This window comes from Glandiceps talaboti, chromosome 19 (assembly GCF_964340395.1).
Source record: "Glandiceps talaboti chromosome 19, keGlaTala1.1, whole genome shotgun sequence".
Classification (NCBI taxonomy): Eukaryota; Metazoa; Hemichordata; class Enteropneusta; family Spengelidae; genus Glandiceps; species Glandiceps talaboti.
Window position 1 is genome coordinate 7,882,161 of NC_135567.1, and position 22,921 is coordinate 7,905,081.

At 38.9% G+C, this 22,921-nt stretch overlaps 1 long non-coding RNA gene across 2 annotated transcripts in view; it reads right to left on the minus strand.

Moving 5' to 3' along the window:
- Positions 1–22,921, minus strand: part of LOC144450228 (uncharacterized) — a 193,638-nt gene that overhangs the window by 155,878 nt on the left and 14,839 nt on the right. The gene's annotated exons all lie outside the window — the stretch shown is intronic.

Genomic DNA, 22,921 nt, shown 5'->3' on the forward strand with positions numbered 1-22,921 from the left:
ACAGTGTCATCCATTTTTTGTTCACACAAGTTTAAAACCTGGTTATTTTAAAACAATGTAAATGCTTTCACTCTTAATTGGTCGCACAAAGGGTTTCAGTTCTTGATATTTCATGTACTGTTTCCTATGTATATACATAGACCCTAATATTCCCAAGGTGTGATGTCAAAGTAGGGTAATATCCATACATCTCATATTACTTTTTCTTTGACGTCACACTCACAGTATAATAATATGGTTTGATATGGTTCCCTTTCTATTCATGGATTGCCGAACATCGACCATCATCATCAGTTTAAACAGTGAACAAATACACCTCTTTTGGTCACAGCTGCATATCTATCGAGACAGTTGTGGTATTGTTGGATTGCATAATAGCCTTCTAAATAGCAAAGTGGCTAATAGCTAAATTAGCAACAAGAATAGATATATTATAGCTTCAAATGGCTATTCAGGCTATTTTCATTTTCCACCAGTAGTTTTTAGCCACTATTAGCTATTAGTAGCCAGGTAATAGCTTGCAATCAGCTACTGTAAAACCAGGAATATAGTATAAATATCGCCCTAGGCAGCTATTAAGGCTATTAGCCATTAGTAGCCAGGTAATAGCTGTCTTTCAGATTAAAACCCTCAGCACTGTCCATGGGCTGGCTATGCAGCTATTCAAGCTATTAGCCATTAATAGCCGCTATTAGCCATTAATAGCAAGCTAGTAGCTGGCTACCAGCTATCGACCTCTCAGCTTTCTCCATGGGCTGGCTATGCAGCTATTTAAGCTATTAGCCATTAATAGCCGCTATTAGCCATTAATAGCCAGCTAATAGCTAGCTATCAGCTATCAACCTCTCAGCTTTCTCCATGGGCTGGCTATGCAGCTATTCAAGCTATTAGCCATTAATAGCCGCTATTAGCCATTAATAGCCAGCTAATAGCTGGCTATCAGCTATCAACCTCTCAGCTTTCTCATTGGGCTGGCTATGCAGCTATTTAAGCTATTAGCCATTAATAGCCGCTATTAGCCATTAATAGCCAGCTAATAGCTGGCTATCCACTATCAACCACTCAGCTTTCTCCATGGGCTGGCTATGCAGCTATTTAAGCTATTAGCCATTAATAGTCGCTATTAGCCATTAATAGCAAGCTAGTAGCTGGCTACCAGCTATCAACCTCTTAGCTTTCTCCATGGGCTGGCTATGCAGCTATTCAAGCTATTAGCCATTAATAGCCGCTATTAGCCATTAATAGCCAGCTAATAGCTGGCTATCCACTATCAACCTCTCAGCTTTCTCTGTGGGCTGGCTATGCAGCTATTTAAGCTATTGGCCATTAATAGCCGCTATTAGCCATTAATAGCAAGCTAGTAGCTGGCTACCAGCTATCAACCTCTTAGCTTTCTCCATGGGCTGGCTATGCAGCTATTCAAGCTATTAGCCATTAATAGCCGCTATTAGCCATTAATAGCCAGCTAATAGCTGGCTATCCACTATCAACCTCTCAGCTTTCTCTGTGGGCTGGCTATGCAGCTATTTAAGCTATTGGCCATTAATAGCCGCTATTAGCCATTAATAGCCAGCTAAGAGCTGGCTATCAGCTATCAACCTCCCAGCTTTCTCCATGGGCTGGCTACGCAGCTATTTAAGCTATTAGCCATTAATAGCCGCTATTAGCCATTAATAGCTTGCTAATAGCTGGCTATCCGCTATCAACCTCCCAGCTTTCTCCATGGGCTGGCTACGCAGCTATTTAAGCTATTAGCCATTAATAGCCGCTATTAGCCATTAATAGCTAGCTAATAGCTGACTATAGTTATCAACCTCCCAGCTTTCTCCATGGGCTGGCTACGCAGCTATTTAAGCTATTAGCCATTAATAGCCGCTATTAGCCATTAATAGCTAGCTAATAGCTGGCTATCCGCTATCAACCTCCCAGCTTTCTCCATGGGCTGGCTATGCAGCTATTCAAGCTATTAGCCATTAATAGCCGCTATTAGCCATTAATAGCCAGCTAATAGCTGGCTATCAGCTATCAACCTCTCAGCTTTCTCATTGGGCTGGCTATGCAGCTATTTAAGCTATTAGCCATTAATAGCCGCTATTAGCCATTAATAGCCAGCTAATAGCTGGCTATCCACTATCAACCACTCAGCTTTCTCCATGGGCTGGCTATGCAGCTATTTAAGCTATTAGCCATTAATAGTCGCTATTAGCCATTAATAGCAAGCTAGTAGCTGGCTACCAGCTATCAACCTCTTAGCTTTCTCCATGGGCTGGCTATGCAGCTATTCAAGCTATTAGCCATTAATAGCCGCTATTAGCCATTAATAGCCAGCTAATAGCTGGCTATCCACTATCAACCTCTCAGCTTTCTCTGTGGGCTGGCTATGCAGCTATTTAAGCTATTGGCCATTAATAGCCGCTATTAGCCATTAATAGCAAGCTAGTAGCTGGCTACCAGCTATCAACCTCTTAGCTTTCTCCATGGGCTGGCTATGCAGCTATTCAAGCTATTAGCCATTAATAGCCGCTATTAGCCATTAATAGCCAGCTAATAGCTGGCTATCCACTATCAACCTCTCAGCTTTCTCTGTGGGCTGGCTATGCAGCTATTTAAGCTATTGGCCATTAATAGCCGCTATTAGCCATTAATAGCCAGCTAAGAGCTGGCTATCAGCTATCAACCTCCCAGCTTTCTCCATGGGCTGGCTACGCAGCTATTTAAGCTATTAGCCATTAATAGCCGCTATTAGCCATTAATAGCTTGCTAATAGCTGGCTATCCGCTATCAACCTCCCAGCTTTCTCCATGGGCTGGCTACGCAGCTATTTAAGCTATTAGCCATTAATAGCCGCTATTAGCCATTAATAGCTAGCTAATAGCTGACTATAGTTATCAACCTCCCAGCTTTCTCCATGGGCTGGCTACGCAGCTATTTAAGCTATTAGCCATTAATAGCCGCTATTAGCCATTAATAGCTAGCTAATAGCTGGCTATCCGCTATCAACCTCCCAGCTTTCTCCATGGGCTGGCTATGCAGCTATTCAAGCTATTAGCCATTAATAGCCACTATTAGCCATTAATAGCCATTAATAGCCAGCTAAGAGCTGGCTATCAGCTATCAACCTCCCAGCTTTCTCCATGGGCTGGCTATGCAGCTATTTAAGCTATTAGCCATTAATAGCCGCTATTAGCCATTAATAGCCAGCAAAAAGCTGGCTATCAGCTATCAACCTCTCAGCTTTCTCCATGGGCTGGCTATGCAGCTATTTAAGCTATTAGCCATTAATAGCCACTATTAGCCATTAATAGCCAGCTAATAGCTGGCTATCAGCTATCAACCTCTCAGCTTTCTCCATGGGCTGGCTATGTAGCTGTTCAAGCTATTAGCCATTAATAGCCGCTATTAGCCATTAATAGCAAGCTAGTAGCTGGCTACCAGCTATCAACCTCTCAGCTTTCTCCATGGGCTGGCTATGCAGCTATTCAAGCTATTAGCCATTAATAGCCGCTATTAGCCATTAATAGCCAGCTAATAGCTGGCTATCAGCTATCAACCCCTCAGCTTTCTCCATGGGCTGGCTATGCAGCTATTCAAGCTATTAGCCATTAATAGCCACTATTAGCCATTAATAGCCAGCTAATAGCTGGCTATCCACTATCAACCTCTCAGCTTTCTCTGTGGGCTGGCTATGCAGCTATTTAAGCTATTGGCCATTAATAGCCGCTATTAGCCATTAATAGCCAGCTAAGAGCTGGCTATCAGCTATCAACCTCCCAGCTTTCTCCATGGGCTGGCTACGCAGCTATTCAAGCTATTAGCCATTAATAGCCGCTATTAGCCATTAATAGCTAGCTAATAGCTGGCTATCCGCTATCAACCTCCCAGCTTTCTCCATGGGCTGGCTACGCAGCTATTTAAGCTATTAGCCATTAATAGCCGCTATTAGCCATTAATAGCTAGCTAATAGCTGGCTATCCGCTATCAACCTCTCAGCTTTCTCCATGGGCTGGCTATGCAGCTATTCAAGCTATTAGCCATTAATAGCCGCTATTAGCCATTAATAGCCAGCTAATAGCTGGCTATCCGCTATCAACCCCTCAGCTTTCTCCATGGGCTGGCTATGCAGCTATGCAGCTGTTCAAGCTATTAGCCATTAATAGCCGCTATTAGCCATTAATAGCCAGCTAATAGCTGGCTATCAGCTATCAACCTCTCAGCTTTCTCATTGGGCTGGCTATGCAGCTATTTAAGCTATTAGCCATTAATAGCCGCTATTAGCCATTAATAGCCAGCTAATAGCTGGCTATCCACTATCAACCACTCAGCTTTCTCCATGGGCTGGCTATGCAGCTATTTAAGCTATTAGCCATTAATAGCCGCTATTAGCCATTAATAGCAAGCTAGTAGCTGGCTACCAGCTATCAACCTCTCAGCTTTCTCCATGGGCTGGCTATGCAGCTATTCAAGCTATTAGCCATTAATAGCCGCTATTAGCCATTAATAGCCAGCTAATAGCTGGCTATCCACTATCAACCTCTCAGCTTTCTCTGTGGGCTGGCTATGCAGCTATTTAAGCTATTGGCCATTAATAGCCGCTATTAGCCATTAATAGCCAGCTAAGAGCTGGCTATCAGCTATCAACCTCCCAGCTTTCTCCATGGGCTGGCTACGCAGCTATTTAAGCTATTAGCCATTAATAGCCGCTATTAGCCATTAATAGCTAGCTAATAGCTGGCTATCCGCTATCAACCTCCCAGCTTTCTCCATGGGCTGGCTACGCAGCTATTTAAGCTATTAGCCATTAATAGCCGCTATTAGCCATTAATAGCTAGCTAATAGCTGGCTATAGTTATCAACCTCTCAGCTTTCTCCATGGGCTGGCTACGCAGCTATAATAGCCGCTATTAGCCATTAATAGCTAGCTAATAGCTGGCTATCCGCTATCAACCTCCCAGCTTTCTCCATGGGCTGGCTATGCAGCTATTTAAGCTATTAGCCATTAATAGCCGTTATTAGCCATTAATAGCTAGCTAATAGCTGGCTATCCGCTATCAACCTCTCAGCTTTCTCCATGGGCTGACTATGCATCTATTCAAGCTATTAGCCATTAATAGCCGCTATTAGCCATTAATAGCCAGCTAATAGCTGGCTATAGTTATCAACCTCTCAGCTTTCTCCATGGGCTGGCTACGCAGCTATTTAAGCTATTGGCCATTAATAGCCGCCATTAGCCATTAATAGCCAGCTAATAGCTGGCTATCCACTATCAACCCCTCAGCTTTCTCCATGGGCTGGCTATGCAGCTATTTAAGCTATTAGCCATTAATAGCCGCTATAAGCCATTAATAGCAAGCTAGTAGCTGGCTATCCACTATCAACCTCTCAGCTTTCTCTGTGGGCTGGCTATGCAGCTATTTAAGCTATTGGCCATTAATAGCCGCTATTAGCCATTAATAGCCAGCTAAGAGCTGGCTATCAGCTATCAACCTCCCAGCTTTCTCCATGGGCTGGCTATGCAGCTATTTAAGCTATTAGCCATTAATAGCCGCTATTAGCCATTAATAGCCAGCAAATAGCTGGCTATCAGCTATCAACCTCTCAGCTTTCTCCATGGGCTGGCTATGCAGCTATTTAAGCTATTAGCCATTAATAGCCGCTATTAGCCATTAATAGCCAGCTAATAGCTGGCTATCAGCTATCAACCTCTCAGCTTTCTCCATGGGCTGGCTATGTAGCTGTTCAAGCTATTAGCCATTAATAGCCGCTATTAGCCATTAATAGCAAGCTAGTAGCTGGCTACCAGCTATCAACCTCTCAGCTTTCTCCATGGGCTGGCTATGCAGCTATTCAAGCTATTAGCCATTAATAGCCGCTATTAGCCATTAATAGCCAGCTAATAGCTGGCTATCAGCTATCAACCCCTCAGCTTTCTCCATGGGCTGGCTATGCAGCTATTCAAGCTATTAGCCATTAATAGCCACTATTAGCCATTAATAGCCAGCTAATAGCTGGCTATCCACTATCAACCTCTCAGCTTTCTCCATGGGCTGGCTACGCAGCTATTTAAGCTATTGGCCATTAATAGCCGCTATTAGCCATTAATAGCCAGCTAAGAGCTGGCTATCAGCTATCAACCTCCCAGCTTTCTCCATGGGCTGGCTACGCAGCTATTTAAGCTATTAGCCATTAATAGCCGCTATTAGCCATTAATAGCTAGCTAATAGCTGGCTATCCGCTATCAACCTCTCAGCTTTCTCCATGGGCTGGCTATGCAGCTATTTAAGCTATTAGCCATTAATAGCCGCTATTAGCCATTAATAGCCAGCTAATAGCTGGCTATCAGCTATCAACCTCTCAGCTTTCTCCATGGGCTGGCTATGTAGCTGTTCAAGCTATTAGCCATTAATAGCCGCTATTAGCCATTAATAGCAAGCTAGTAGCTGGTAGTAGCTGGCTACCAGCTATTAACCTCTCAGCTTTCTCCATGGGCTGGCTATGCAGCTATTCAAGCTATTAGCCATTAATAGCCGCTATTAGCCATTAATAGCCAGCTAATAGCTGGCTATCAGCTATCAACCCCTCAGCTTTCTCCATGGGCTGGCTATGCAGCTATTCAAGCTATTAGCTATTAATAGCCGCTATTAGCCATTAATAGCCAGCAAATAGCTGGCTATCAGCTATCAACCTCTCAGCTTTCTCCATGGGCTGGCTATGCAGCTATTCAAGCTATTAGCCATTAATAGCCGCTATTAGCCATTAATAGCTAGCTAATAGCTGGCTATCAGCTATCAACCTCTCAGCTTTCTCTATGGGCTGGCTACGCAGCTATTTAAGCTATTAGCCATTAATAGCCGCTATTAGCCATTAATAGCTAGCTAATAGCTGGCTATCCGCTATCAACCCCTCAGCTTTCTCCATGGGCTGACTATGCAGCTATTCAAGCTATTAGCCATTAATAGCCAGCTAATAGCTGGCTATCAGCTATCAACCTCTCAGCTTTCTCCATGGGCTGGCTACGCAGCTATTCAAGCTATTAGCCATTAATAGCTAACTAATAGCTGGCTATCAGCTATCAACCTCTCAGCTTTCTCCAAGGGCTGGCTATGCAGCTATTCAAGCTATTAGCCATTAATAGCAAGCTAATAGCTGGCTATTAACCCCAAGAGTTAAGTTTGTTGAAATTAAATGAATGAAAAAACAAACCATGATCGAGATTTATTATTTGAAGAGTCAAGGAGTACAGTATGTTCTAAACACCTTAACACCTGATAATATAATGATGCTATGTCAAGTAATTTTGATTTGTTCAGATTAAAGTACTTTAAAAGACTTTGTAATTTTATAGATGAATCATGATGGACTAAATGTGTCTTTAACCATCTCAATTCCATTAGTGAAGAATCTGAAAGAAATGTGATAAAACTGTCCTGGAATTGGCGGAAAACTGTAAATAATGTGTTAATAGACCTTAATATTGATAAAGACCAAATTCAAACTCTTTCAGATAATAAAATCAAACATATCATATTTAAAAATGACGAGCTCAAATGGAAAGACACTTGAACACTTTCTTTTTACATGTGAAAGCCATTCTACACAACGACAGATCTTAATGAAAGGAACAGAAGAACTATTACTCAACAATAAGGAGTTGAACTTATATCAAGATTTTAAACAAAGGAAAGAACTACTCTGTTTATTTATAGGAGATAATACAAAACACTACAATGCTCAGTCTATAAGTAAACAAATAGATAAACTTGTCAAACAATACCTTATTGAAGCAATTGAAAACAGAAAAGATTTTGTTAAAACTAATATAGAATAGTTTAGCCGTTAGATTTTCTGACAACTAACATTTGAAGCATACATTTTTATTTGTATTGTCGTTTTATCAATATTCTTACCTTACTTTGGTTTATTTTGTTGTTTGTTCCTGTATATGTTTTTTACTCGTCTTTATGGTAGTGTATGTATTTTTAATTTTTCTTTGTGCTGCTCTTTACAATCTTAGTGAGTCCCCTGATACAAAAGGGATGCAATAAATAGATAAATAGCTGGTAGCCGGCTATTAGCTGGCTATTAATGGCTAACAGCAGCTATTAATGGCTAATAGCTTGAATAGCTGAATAGCCATGTGTGGGAGAGTACTGGGGGTTGTTAGCTGTTAGCTGGCTATTAGCTGGCTATTAATGGCTAATAGCGGCTATTAATGGCTAATAGCTTGAATATCTTAATAGCCAGGTCCTGGAGACTGTTGGGAGTTGTTAGTTCGTAGTCGGCTAGTAATGGCTATCAGCGGCTAGTAATGGCTATCAGCTTGAATAGCTACCTAGGGAGATATTTATACCATATGCCCAGTTTGACAATAGCTGATAACAAGCTATTATCTGGCTATTTATGGCCAATATTGAATAGATGTTAGCTAGCTATTAGCTGGCTATTAATGGCTAATAGCGGCTATTAATGGCTAATAGCTTGAATAGCTGAATAGCCATGTGTGGGAGAGTACTGGGGGTTGTTAGCTGTTAGCTGGCTATTAGCTGGCTATTAATGGCTAATAGCGGCTATTAATAGCTAATAGCTTGAATAGCTGAATAGCCATGTCCTGAAGAGTGCTGGGGGTTGTTAGCTGGTAGTAGGCTATTAATAGCTAATAGCGGCTATTAATGGCTAATAGCAGCTGTCAATGGCTCTTAGCTTGAATAGCTACCCAGGGAGATAATCACACCATATTCCCGTTTTTATAATAGCTGATAGCAAGCTATTACCTGGCTATTTATGGCTAATAGTATTAAGTTGAATAGCCAATAGCCGCTATTTATCTGAGATTCAGCTATTTTGGTAATTCAATAAATCCCCAGTAGCTGCTATTTACCTTCAGATCAAGCTATTTTGGCAACCAAGGAAATAGACAACAGCCACTATTTATCTCGAATCAAGCTATTTTGGGGATGAAACTATTTTGGCAATCCAATAAATAGCCAATAGCCGCTATTTAGCTCAAATCAAGATTGAATCAAGCTGTTTTGGTAAATAGCCAATAACCGCTATTTATCTGAGATCAAGCTATTGTGGCAATCCAACAATACCGCACCTCTATACAGGGTTATAGCTGAGATGCATACTGATAATGTGTACTAGTTGGTTAGAATGCACACTCAATATTATTGGAGAAATAATTATTCAAATATCTACTGACTCCCCATCCCTATATATGCCTATAAGTAACATGGTGGAATATGAAAAGTTTAATAATTTAAATAAAGACAATATTTATTCTTCCAGAGATAAATTTAAGTATTCATAGGTACTATCACTACTACTTACAGCTATAAAAATGTGTACACACTCTATTCTTTGTCAATTACAGCTGTTAGTATTAGATTGGAAATTATCCAGAAGGCCATATGAGTACACAAAGTCGTGTCTGCTGGGTATCAATGACAATAATTATTTCAAGCCACCTATACAGGGTTATAGCTGAGATGCATACTGATAATGTGTACTAGTTGGTTAGAGTGCACACTCAATATTATTGGAGATATAACTTATTCAAATATCCACTGACTCTCCATCCCTACTGGCATATGCCTATACGTTACATGGTGGAACATGAAAAGATTAATAATTTCAATAAAGACAATAATTGAGATGCATACTGATAGTGTGTACTAGTTGGTTAGAATGCACACTCAATATTTTTGTAGAAATAACTTATTGAAATATCCACTGACCCCCCATCCCTATACATGCCTATACGTTACATGGTGGAATATGAACAGATTAATAGTTTCAATAAAGACAATATTTATTCTTCCAGGGACAAATGTTAGTATTCATAGGTAGTATCACTACTACTTACAGCTATAAAAATGTGTGAACACTCTATTCTTTGTCAATTACAGCTCATAGATTTTGATTGGAAATTACCCAGAAGGCCATATTGAGTTCAAAAAGTTGTGTCTGCTGGGTATGAATGGATGACAATAATTATTTCAAACCACCTATACAGGGTTATAGCTGAGATGCATACTGATAGTGTGTACTAGTTGGTTAGAATGCACAGGAATATTTTTGGAGAAATATTTATTCAAATATCCACTGATTCCCCATTCCTATATATGCTTATACGTTACGTGGTGGAACATGAAAAGTAATAAAGACAATATTTATTCTTCCAGAGATAAATTTAAGTATTCATAGGTAGTATCACTACTACATTGAATATTTGAAATGTGTGCACACTCTATTGTTTGTCAATTACAGCTCCTCGTATTAGATTTGAAATTACTCAGAAGGCCATATGAGTGCACACAGTCATGTCTGCTGGGTATCAATGACAATAATTATTTCAAACCACTTATACAGGGTTATAGCTGAGATGCATACTGATAGTGTGTACTAGTTGGTTAGAATGCACACTCAATATTATTGGAGATATAACTTATTGAAATATTCACTTCAATATTATTGGAGATATAACTTATTGAAATATCCACTGACTCCCCATCCCTATCAGTGTTTTTGCTAAGGTTTGGGAACCCCGGTAACAGAAAGGGGGAAAGAGGTAAAACTGGTAGTGCTTCGCATGCAATGTATCATAGTTTAGGTGGGGAACCCCGGTAAAATGATGAGGGAACCCCGGTAGATTTTACCTACTTACCGCCCTTAAATAAAACACTGCCTATACATGCCTATACGTTACATGGTGGAACATGAAACGATTAATAATTCCAATAAAGACAATAATTATTCTTCCAGGGACAAATGTTAGTATTCATAGGTAGTATCACTACTACTTACAGCAATTAAAATGTGTGAACACTCTATTGTTTGTCAATTACAGCTCATACTATTAGATTGGAAATTACCCAGAAGGCCATATTGAGTACAAAAAGTCGTGTCTGCTGGGTATCAATGACAATAATTATTTCAAACCACTTATACAGGGTTATAGCTGAGATGCATACTGATAGTGTGTACTAGTTGGTTAGAGTGCACAGGAATATTTACTATTATGTCCAATGATTCCCTATTGCTATACATGCCTATACGTTACATGGTGGAACATGAAAAGATTAATAATTTCAATAAAGACAACAATTATTCTTCCAGGAACAAATGTTAGTATTCATAGGTAGTATGACTACTACTTACAGCAATTAAAATGCGTTGGCCCATGCATCTATTGTTTCCTTGCTGACGGACAAGCTATGTATAGTTTGAGCAAAGTCACGAGTGTCTGTGGTTTGAGATATTGAGGCTACTGTGAACAGCGCCCCCGTGCGGTGGCTGATGGAGAGGTGGCTGCTGCGTTCAGCACAGTATGACTCTGAGCCGAGTTCTATGCATAACCGGTGTAGGCATCCGTTCCTTAGTCAGTCTCTCCGTATGTATCATTTTTTTCCGATCAATGCGTCTATATTTTGTCAAAGAATTAATCACTACTCTTGACAAACGTCCCAATGTTGGCAAAATATTCCCTAACTGAAAGTTTGTGGTGTAATTTTACTGATCTCAACATATACCTTGGTAGTAGTAGTAGCGACGGCAGCTGTTGCAATGGCGACTACATTCTGAAACTGAATGAACAGCTGAGTGCTGTAGCCCCATCACTTCAAAAAATTGATGCGCGTTCAGCGTAAGTTTGAGAATATTTTTGTCCGTGTAAAATAGTATCCGGGTAAGGCTTATGCGAATGCGTACGTATTTATCGTTCGTGACGATAAAATTTCGTCCTCTTGGAAGTGTTAAACCAGCCGTTTTGCAGAAACTCCATCATGAAAATTCTTGGTAAAGTAATAATAAGTTCAGATGTATTTACTTACTTGAAATGTGGGATTGTGGGATGGGGATATATATTCCCTGTCAGTTTACTGTGACTTAGTCAGACAATTTCAAACTAGGACACAGCACCATTTCGAGTTTCTAATATTTTGCTACTACACGTGTACAAACGCTTGTGTATGTGTGATTTATGAGATGTAGTCTTGCTTGCAGACGGTGCACGGGTCTAGATTACTGACAGGAGAAGGACATATATGTAAGCAGGACTAGTCGCGGTGACGTGGCACTGTACATAAATTGTAGAAATAATACAAAGTATTACAATATCAAAGAAACCACCAAACACAATCCATCTGATGGAAATATGTCTCACTTCCTCACTCTGTTAATTTAGTATTTCAACTAACATTCAAATGTGTAATGTGTAAGCAGGGGTGCGTTCGGTAGCCAAAACGTTTTGTCATTGTTTGGCCAGGGCACCCTGGCCCTGTTTCGAATTGTATAAGGCATGTTGCGTGTGAAAAACAAAAGATGGCAGCACATTCAAACAGAAGATTGTCGCATTTTGTGTACATTCAGTACTCATCACTGAAAATCAACCTTCTTCATATCCTTGTCAACACTCTTCTAACATTGTCATGGTTCAGATTGGTACAACCAATTATGACGGGTGGGGGGGGGGGTCATTTTGGATTGATTATTAGTGAAAGTCAAGTTAATTGTAACTAGATAAACTACAAACACTGGTATGCTGATTAATTCCTCAACTCAACTCTGACATAATTGAAATTACTTTCTTTAGAACTATGTTGATACCAAGATTTGATGACAAAATCACATTTATTTTAATGTTAATGTTTTTAAAACATTGTGTCTTCCAGGCAAGACATTCCTCTTCATTGGAAAGGATAGTGTTGGTTCTAAGCAAGTGTTACTAACCCAACAAGAAAGGGAGGAAGTTTTCAAAGAATGTCATGTTTCTCCATGTTGGCCATCTTGGCATCAACAAAGACAGTGAAGAAGATTTCATCAAGGTTTTATTGGAAGACCATCTCAAGTGACATGCAAGAATTGGTAAGTATGATTATTTAGTTAGATAATGGTTCTGTAAAATAGTATTCCCCTAAAGTACTTAGTACATTAAAATTTCATACATTTTCAAAAGAGAAAGCAGTAAATATCTTGGTAAATTTATCTATACTTTGATACACATGATGCTTGTAGTCAACTGAACAATAATAACTCTGTCATACATAGCCTGTTTCCCATCATATTCACTGCAACAGCCATGCTGAGACCAGTAAAATAGTATCCCCCCCCCCGAGTACTACGTTTGGCACTTCCAAAATCCATACTTTTTCAGAATGGAAAGTGTTAAACATGTTGGTAAATATATGCTTTGATACACATGATGCTTGTATTCAGCTGAAAAATACAACTTCAGACATCAGACCATGGACGAACGGAGCCTGTTACAAACAGGGAAAGTAAACAACTGAATTAGATTAATAACTTTTGGCTCAGCATGTTGGAAGTACAGACAAGTATTACATTCCATCATTTGATAAGAACAGTTTTATGACCACTTTACATAAATTTACAGTTCCCCTGGTATTTCATGTACACATAAAGAGGCAATAAATCTGTTCTTATCAAACCATGGTGTGAACTACAAGTCTCTTCTGTTTTAACATTCTGAGCCAAGTGTAATAAATCCAATTTGCTTGTTTACTGTCCCTGTTTCAGTGTTTGTAACAGGTTCAGTTGTCCATAGTCTGATGTCTGAAGTTATAATATCTCTGTCATACATAGCCCGTTTACCATCATAGCCATACTGAGACCTGTAAAATAGTATCCCCTCCAGAGTACTCCAGAGTTTTCCACTTCCAAAATTCATACATTATATGTCTATAATACTTTGATGTACATTATGTTTGTAAAGAATTGAAAAATAATAATCATATACTATATACTATAGTCAATATTCTCTATAATGTTGTTCTGAACGTTGTTATATTTTATTAGATCAAGAGTTGTGGTAAGTGTCAGAGGTTTGAGAAAATAAAAACTTGTGTTCCTGAACTGAAACCTATTCCGATTAAAGCTCGATGGTATATGCTCAGAATCGATTTAGTTGGCCTATATCCATAGGTGTTGCATATTCCCACTTGAAACCGTACACATCAATCAATAATCAACCTCCAGTAGACCAGTCCCAGATAGAGCACCAGCCTTCAACCACTACAGTAGACCAGTCCTAGATAGAGCACCGGCCTTCAATCACTACAGCAGACCAGTCCCAGATAGAGCACCGGCCTTCAATCACTACAGCAGACCAGTCCCAGATAGAGCACCAGCTTTCAACCACTCCAGCAGACCAGTCCCAGATAGTGAACCACCTTTCAACCACTCCAGCAGACCAGTCCCAGATAGAGCACCAGCTTTCAACAACTCCAGCAGACCAGTCTCAGAGAACCAGCCTTCAACTATTCCAGCAGACCAGTCTCAGATAGAGCACCAGCTTTCAACCACTACAGCAGACCAGTCCTAGATAGAGCACCATCCTTCAACCACTACAGCAGACCAGTCCCAGATAGAGCACCAGCTTTCAACCACTACAGCAGACCAGTCTCAGAGAACCAGCCTTCAACTATTCCAGCAGACCAGTCTCAGATAGAGCACCATCCTTCAACCACTACAGCAGACCAGTCTCAGATAGAGCACCAGCTTTCAACAACTCCAGCAGACCAGTCTCAGAGAACCAGCCTTCAACTATTCCAGCAGACCAGTCTCAGATAGAGCACCAGCTTTCAACCACTACAGCAGACCAGTCCTAGATAGAGCACCATCCTTCAACCACTACAGCAGACCAGTCCTAGATAGAGAACCAGCCTTCAACCACTCCAGCAGACCAGTCCAAGATAGAGCACCAGCCTTCAACCACTCCAGCAGACCAGTCCCAGATAGAGCACCAGCCTTCAACCACTACAGCAGACCAGTCCTAGATAGAGCACCAGCCTTCAACCAGTCCAGCAGACCAGTCTTAGATAGAACACCAGCCTTCAACCACTACAGCAGTCCAGTCCTAGATAGAGCACCAGCCTTCAACCACTACAGCAGACCAGTCCAAGATAGAGCACCAACATTCAACCACTACAGCAGACCAGTCCTAGATAGAGCACCAGCCTTCAACCACTACAGTAGACCAGTCCCAGATAGAGCACCAGCCTTCAACCACTACAACAGACCAGTCCTAGATAGAGCACCAGCCTTCAACCAGTCCAGCAGACCAGTCTCAGATAGAACACTAGCCTTCAACCACTACAGCAGACCAGTCCTAGATAGAGCACCAGCCTTCAACCAGTCCAGCAGACCAGTCCTAGATTGAGCACCAGCATTCAACCACTACAGCAGACCAGTCCCAGATAGAGCACCAGCCTTCAACCACTCCAGCAGACCAGTCCCAGATAGAGCACCAGCCCTCAACCACTACAGCAGACCAGTCCCAGATAGAACACCAGCCCTCAACCACTACAGCAGACCAGTCCCAGATAGAGCACCAGCCTTCAACCACTCCAGCAGACCAGTCCCAGATAAAGATCCAGCCTTCAACCACTACAGCAGACCAGTCCCAGATAGAACACCAGCCTTCAACCACTCCAGCAGACCAGTCCCAGATAGAGCACCAGCCCTCAACCACTACAGCAGACCAGTTCCAGATAGAACACCAGCCTTCAACCATTCCAGCAGACCAGTCCAAGATAGAGCACCAGCCTTCAACCAGTCCAGCAGACCAGTCCCAGATAGAGCACCAGCCCTCAACCACTACAGCAGACCAGTTCCAGATAGAGCACCAGCCTTCAACCACTCCAGCAGACCAGTCCCAGATAAAGAACCAGCCTTCAACCACTACAGCAGACCAGTCCCAGATAAAGAACCAGCCTTCAACCACTACAGCCGACCCAGTCCAAGATAGACCGTCAGCTTTCAATCACTCCAGCAGACCCACATTTTCCCAGTCCCCTACCCTTCAGAAAGGAACCAAGAAGATTCATACTTGAGCAGAGCCATTCACTTGCAAACTTAAAAAGAAGAAGAGAATTGACAGAGACAGAGCACGTTTAGGGAAAGATATTCCAAGTATTGTAAAACTCATTAAAACACCAGGACAATGGATGACTGACCATGTCATGAATCACGCACCAGCTCTATTGAAGCAGCAGTTTCCACACATGGACAGTCTACAGGATGTCCTTGTAATGGCGGCAGGCACAGCTATCATCACACCAGATCAAGAATTCATCCAAATACTGAATATAGACCAAAATCACTGGGTTACAGTATCCACTATTGGCTGCAGCAAAGGCGTAGTGAATGTATATGATTCCATGGGGTGTGGGCTAGATAGAAGAGCAAAGAAGGCTGTAGCCTGTCTGCTATTTCATGAAGGGATAAGTATAAAAATACAGTGCGTGCGAACACAAACAATTAGGGTGTGATGACTGTGGACTATTTGCTATGGCCAATGCAACAGCCAAATGTTTTGGACTTGAACCAACAGAGTTTATGTGGGAGCAGACATCGATGAGAAGCCATCTCGCAACGTGTTTTCAACATCAAATCATGGAGATTTTCACGTCATGGAGAAGACGATGGGGCCATAAAATCTGGAAAACGTTAATGTTACCCATCTACTGCCATTGCAGGCGACCAGATCGTGGAAGCAACATGATGCAGTGTGCCAAGTGTAAAGACTGGTACCATACTGATTGCAAAGAATTGTCAGCAAGTTTACTTAACAACAAAAGACTGAAATTTGTGTGTACAAAGTGTAAAAACCAAATGTGTCACTAAATAACTGCCTCAACTAGCAAATAACCAATGCTTTTCGTGGTTCCGATAACAGATGTAATGTTTTTAGGTGGAAACTTGTATCATAAAAATTTTGAACTTTCTTGCAAGGCTCGTGTGTAAAACTGCCGACCTTTAGCCAATATTGACAAAATAGTCAAACACTTTGAAATATGACAATCTACGTTGTATATTTAAAGGCCAAATCAATTCACATGAGTAAAATCAAGGTGCAGTATCAATATACATAACAAAAATGAATGTCACATATAATGAATGTCACATTTGCTGCTAAATTTGTGTACACATTGATTCTGAAAAAGAACGCCAGTGAAAAAATAAGAACAACTCTTAGTATTATAGTGACCATGGTCACACTTTACTTTTCACAAAGTCTACTTCTTGAGCACTAAACAATGCCTACAGTTCATTTGAGCAAATAAAATGCCTCTCTTTTGAAGATGTGTAATGGCCTAGCTTATCAATAATTTGAGACCATATAGAACTACAATTTTGCACAATAAATATCAAGTTCAATTTAACTGAATAGTTAACTTATCCTGTTTGTAACAATTGTAACCAAACTATGAAAACGTGAATTCATATTGGCTAAAAACGTTTCTAAATTGTGCCTTTACAGAAAAGAAAAATATCTAAGAAAGATTTGGCAATGTTCATGCACCTTATGGTGTGAGCCATGACCTGGTCACAGACTACATGTATGTTAAGTAACATCAATTCATAGGTCTTGAGTAGCATTCGAAGGGCATCGTTGATAGCAATGAATGTCATATAAAACAGTCAAGTGAGTATAACTGCTAATATTTGTAATCTAAGATCATAAGGAGAAAACCTGGCTCACAACTCCTATTTTATAATGTATATGACTTTAGTTGCTGTTCATTTTAGTGCTTTGTACATATGTGTGATGTCCTGTGTAAAAAATATCGGTTTTTAATGGAGTTGATTTGTGTAGTCGATATAATTTAAATGTCTTAAAATTATTTGATATAGTTGTGTGTAATTAGTTACTAGGTACCTTTGAAATGTATAGATGGACAAGAATCGCACGTTTGATTATTTTGGAGAATTAAATTACATATAGTTCAATTATAAAAATTGGTGCAGATCATCTTGCAATTTTAGAATTCAATTTAATATTAGTGGCAGTACAATCTATTCATATCATGATGAAACAATAAGTGCTTAGTAAGATTTGCTTTTATAGAAATGTATCTTACATTTTTTAAACGTTAATATCATTAAAAATACCGCCAATGGCGTTGTAGCACAACTGTACAGTTTTTAAAAATGTTTATCCATATGGTAGTCCATGCTAACAATAAGTGGTCATTTGTTGAATGGCTACCCAGTTGCTTATCCAACCATGTTGCTATCTTTACGATACATGCTATCATTTGGCTGTTGCTATGGGCGTGGTCATGTTGTTAGATATATTTGCAAACATTTTTGTATGTTTTCGGTCACTTGTGTATGAATTCCTGATATTATCTTTTCAATATACGTGATTATTTGGCTGTTGCTATGGGCGTGGTCTTGTTGCTAGGCATATTTACATATATCTTTTGAATGTTTATTAAATTGTCTATCAATCCTGGTTGTTATCTTTGCAATATATGTGATCATTTGGCTGTTGCTATGGGCGTGGTCTTGTTGCTAGGCAAATTTACATACATATTTTGAATGTTTATTCAATTATCTATTAATCCCTGTTATCTTTGTGAAATACACGACCATTTCGCTGTTGCTATGGGCGTGGTCATGGTTGCTACGGTATTTGCATACATTTTTTGAATGTTTACTCATTTGCCTACCAGATGATGTTGTCATTTGACCAAAATATACTGCCATTTGGTCGTTGCTAAGGGCGTGGTCATGGTTGCTAGGGCCAATTTTGTCAAAATGTTTTGATGAAAACCTGCAGAATAACACTTTCAGAAACATCTCACCAAGTTTCAGACTCAGTGACCAAATAGTTTTTGAGATATAAGTTTTTGACCAAAAATGAACATTTTTACACCTAATTTGCATATCACTCATGGAATCATGGTTAATATCGCTTCATCCACACATCCCTAGATACATTCTCATTAAATTTCAGCCCCATCTGCACAGTACTTTTGGAATTATAGATTTTTAACCAAAAAGACACATTTCTAGCCCTAATTTGCATATCACTGATGGAATCATCATGTCATGAACAAATCTTACTTTACACCCCCTTCAGAATGTTCCCACCAAATTTCGCACCAATCTGCCCAGTAGTTTCTGAGTTTAAGTTTTTTGACCAAAAATCACATTTTTTTACCCAAATCACAGACCTGTGATGCGGTCATTTTGATTTGAACAATTTCCCAACTAGACACCCAAGGTAATGGACCCACCAAATATCATGGCAATCGGTTCAGCAGTTTTTGACTTTAAGTTGTTTACACACACACACACACACACACACACACACACACACACACACACACACACACACAGACAGACGCCGGGCGATCCCTATAGCACTACTGAACAAGTTCAGTTGTGCTAAAAATGAACCAGTGGGATTTAAAACTGTTTGAATTATACTTGCCTGTATGTGTCATCGGATGAGAATGGGGTTTTGTTATACAATGCATATGGGAGAGAGTAAATATGAGGTTGTGAAATTTCTACTCAAGAGTCCATATAGAAATCGCTGCTGAGACATTTTTTGATTGCGTCGTAATTTCCATTTGAAAAAAAAAAACATACTTGGGAACCTTGGTCATCTATTGCATATGTTAAAATAATGTCGTTGGGAAAAACTTCGTTGGCATGTTTTCAATATGTTGCCATTATTATTGGATGCATCTTGTACTACACATACAACAAGGTCTCACTGCTAAGATTATAATACTGGTACATCTCTAATAAGCTGATTTTAAGACGGTTCTGTGCATTGACATCACCGACAGACTTGTAAAACACAAGTGTCTGTCCGAAGTTTGAGCTTCTTGTAGATATTTGAAACTGGGATTGTATTTACTCAAAGAATATAAAAGAACTTTCAGTTTTATATGGTACTAGGGTTGCAGGTGGTGATGCAGGTGGTAAAAATGGAAGTGATTGTACCACTGCTGATATTACATTTATTCACAGGGGTTGATGATTTATGATGGAAGGTAGTGAGGGTAATGAACATATTCAGGAGATGGCTTTCAAGGATTATGATGACAACAAAAGACACGAGTTTATCATATTTTATAATCTTGATATGGTTTCTATTTTTTTTCATATTCTATTGTTTATTGGAATGAAAAGAACTTGCTGTATTGTGATGATGTAATTTATTCAGGTTTTAGAGCTAAAAGAAGAACATCTGGTAATATTTTTGTACTTAAGTCAGCAGTTGAAAAATGTGTTTATTCTACAGTTGAAGGTAATGATAGCAAACATCTTTACACAAAGTCTTGTTTTGTAGATTTTCGAAAGGCTTTTGATAGTGTTTGGCGCACAGGTTTATTTTGGAAATTAAGAAAATATGGTGTAAATGGTAAGTTTTACCACCTTGTCAAATCTATGTATGATAATGTACAATATTGTGTTAAAACGGGTGTTGGTATTACCAAGAATTTTCAATCTTTTGTTGGTGTTAAACAAGGATGTAACTTAAGTCCTACTTTATTCAATATTTTTTTAAATGATCTTCCATCAATTTTTTATTTGAATGATAGCCCTGTAAAACTTACAAGTTTGTCTCTGAATTGTATTTTATATGCTGATGATCTGTTATTATTCTCTGAAACTAAAGCTGGGTTGCAAAGTTGCTTAGATAAATTACACTGTTTTTGTACAAAGTGGAAGTTAACAATCAATATTAAGAAAACTAAAGTCATTATATTTAATAAAGGAAATCAATTAATTAAGGGAGTGAACTTTTATTTTGATGGCATTACACTTGACATTGTAAAAGAATACTGTTATCTTGGTATCATCATTTCTGCTAATGGTAAATTTAAATAAAACTTCAATAATTTAAAACTTAAATCGATGAGAGCTCTGTTTAGTTTACGTAGAACTATTTCTCCAAATGGGAGTATTTCTATTGACGTTGCGCTAGATCTTTTTGATCATTTAATTGTTCCTATTATGACTTATGGTTGTGAAGTTTGGGGTTATGAAATTGATAGCAAAAGAAATTTTCTTGATGATGTTAGTTTTTCTTTTTATAGATTTTTACTTGGGGTTTTTAAAAAGGCCTCAAGGTGTGGTATTATTGGAGAATTGGGTCATTTCCTATCAATTTCACTGTAATAAAACTGATGCTCAAGTATTGGTATAGATTAATTGTTGATGGAGATGGTTTACTGAGAGCAGCCTATATGTCTTCTATGCGTTACTCAAAATGGGGCATTTATATAAGAAATTTACTTGATAAATATAGTGAGAACAGCATTTGGTCAAATCTTTGCAAATTCAATTATACAATCAAAAAAGTTCATGATAATTTATGTAAAGAATTTTCTAAATCTTGGTTCAGGGAATTACATAATGACATTAGAAGAAATAGTACTGATAAAAACAAATTGAGAACATATAGATTGTTAAAAACAGATTTTGTTTTTCAGAAATACCTTGTTCATATTAAAAATCCTGTTCATAGAACACTAGTGACTAAATTTAGAATTTCAGATTATAACATTCAAATGGAATTAGGAAGGTGTTGTACTCCTAAGATTCCTGCGGATGAAAGATTCTGTAAATTTTGTCAAAATATGGTCGAAGATGAATTTCATCATTTAATTATTTGTTCTCATTACATAAATGAGAGAAAGAAACTTTTTTCTTCTTTTTCATTAAGTAATTACAATTTTCATTCCTTAGATAACAAAAGTAAATTTGTACATATTTTGTCTGCAGATGATAAACTTTCTCTTGGAAACTTTCTTGTTAATGTAAAAAATATAGCAGTTGGCTAAATGATTGTATTTTATTTACTTATTTTTGTATGCTTTACCATGCTCGCTAAAGCATGATGTTACGCAATAAAGATTGAATTTTATTATTGATGATATACTACTTATTTATTTATCTCATTGTTTTTGCAGTTATTTATCCTGTACTGATAGTGTATATTTAGACTTTAGGTATAGCTATTACATATTTTCAGATGTTATATAATTATAATTTATTTACCGATACAAATTATAATTTAAGGCTTTATGTATGGAATCCATGTCAATGGGGAATTTGAATTCATTATCTACTCATCATTTGAAATCAAAATCCGCAATCGATTGGATTCTAGGCTAGTATGCCCCTGGATGTATATGATAGTGTGCATAATACAAATTGGTTTCAACAGAATTATTTATTTTATTTTCAAGTACACCCTTCTAATCACAGTTTTTCTCATGTAACAGAGGCTGAAAATTTCGGAAGTACTAGCCCTCGATTCTCCGCCCTCCGCCCTCCCCCCCTCCCCCAGATGTTTGAGAATGAAGCTTCGTTTTGTGTGTAGATTGAAAATATAATGGCCATTCTCTAATAACACACACAACCAATCACAACTCATTTGGAACTGGCTATAGTAGATCGGACCGGATGTTATTTTACAGGGGGATACAATGTTTTGGTGTACAACGTAAAATTTAATCCAGGCCCATTCTTGTGCATGCGCATAAACCTTACCTGGATTATATTTTACAGTGGACTAAAAAAAATACATTACACTGGGAGATTATATATAATTATTCCAGTACAGCTACTAATATCAGAGGTATGTTTATGTATCTAAGAGTTCACTTTCCACATGTAGCATTAACACCAAAGCTCCACATGCTGGACAAACCCACAGATGCTCGCGCTGTTGCTAAATTTACCACTAGAGGGCGACCTGAAGGTCGTAAGTACGATCGTGAAGGAAAGACACTCTAACTCCAACTCTAACTTGTGAGATTTAATTTGAGAGCTCGGAAATATACAAAAAATAAACATCAACGGTCAAATAAATAACGTCTAGTGATAGTAAATACCTTAAATTCTTAAATTCCTAAAATGTATAATTGTCATCTGTTTAAAATGGCCACAGCTGGCAATATTTAGCAATGTAAGTTAACCTGACTCAAATCCAACACTTGCCCTATACCCTAGGTATCACCCATATCCAACTGCAGTGCAAGGACACAACGACGACTGTATATGTTGCCTGATAACATATCGTAATCTCATTTTTCGAACGTTTACATAGTACAACTGTTTCCTGATTGGCTGTTTTGGTGTTGGAATGAAC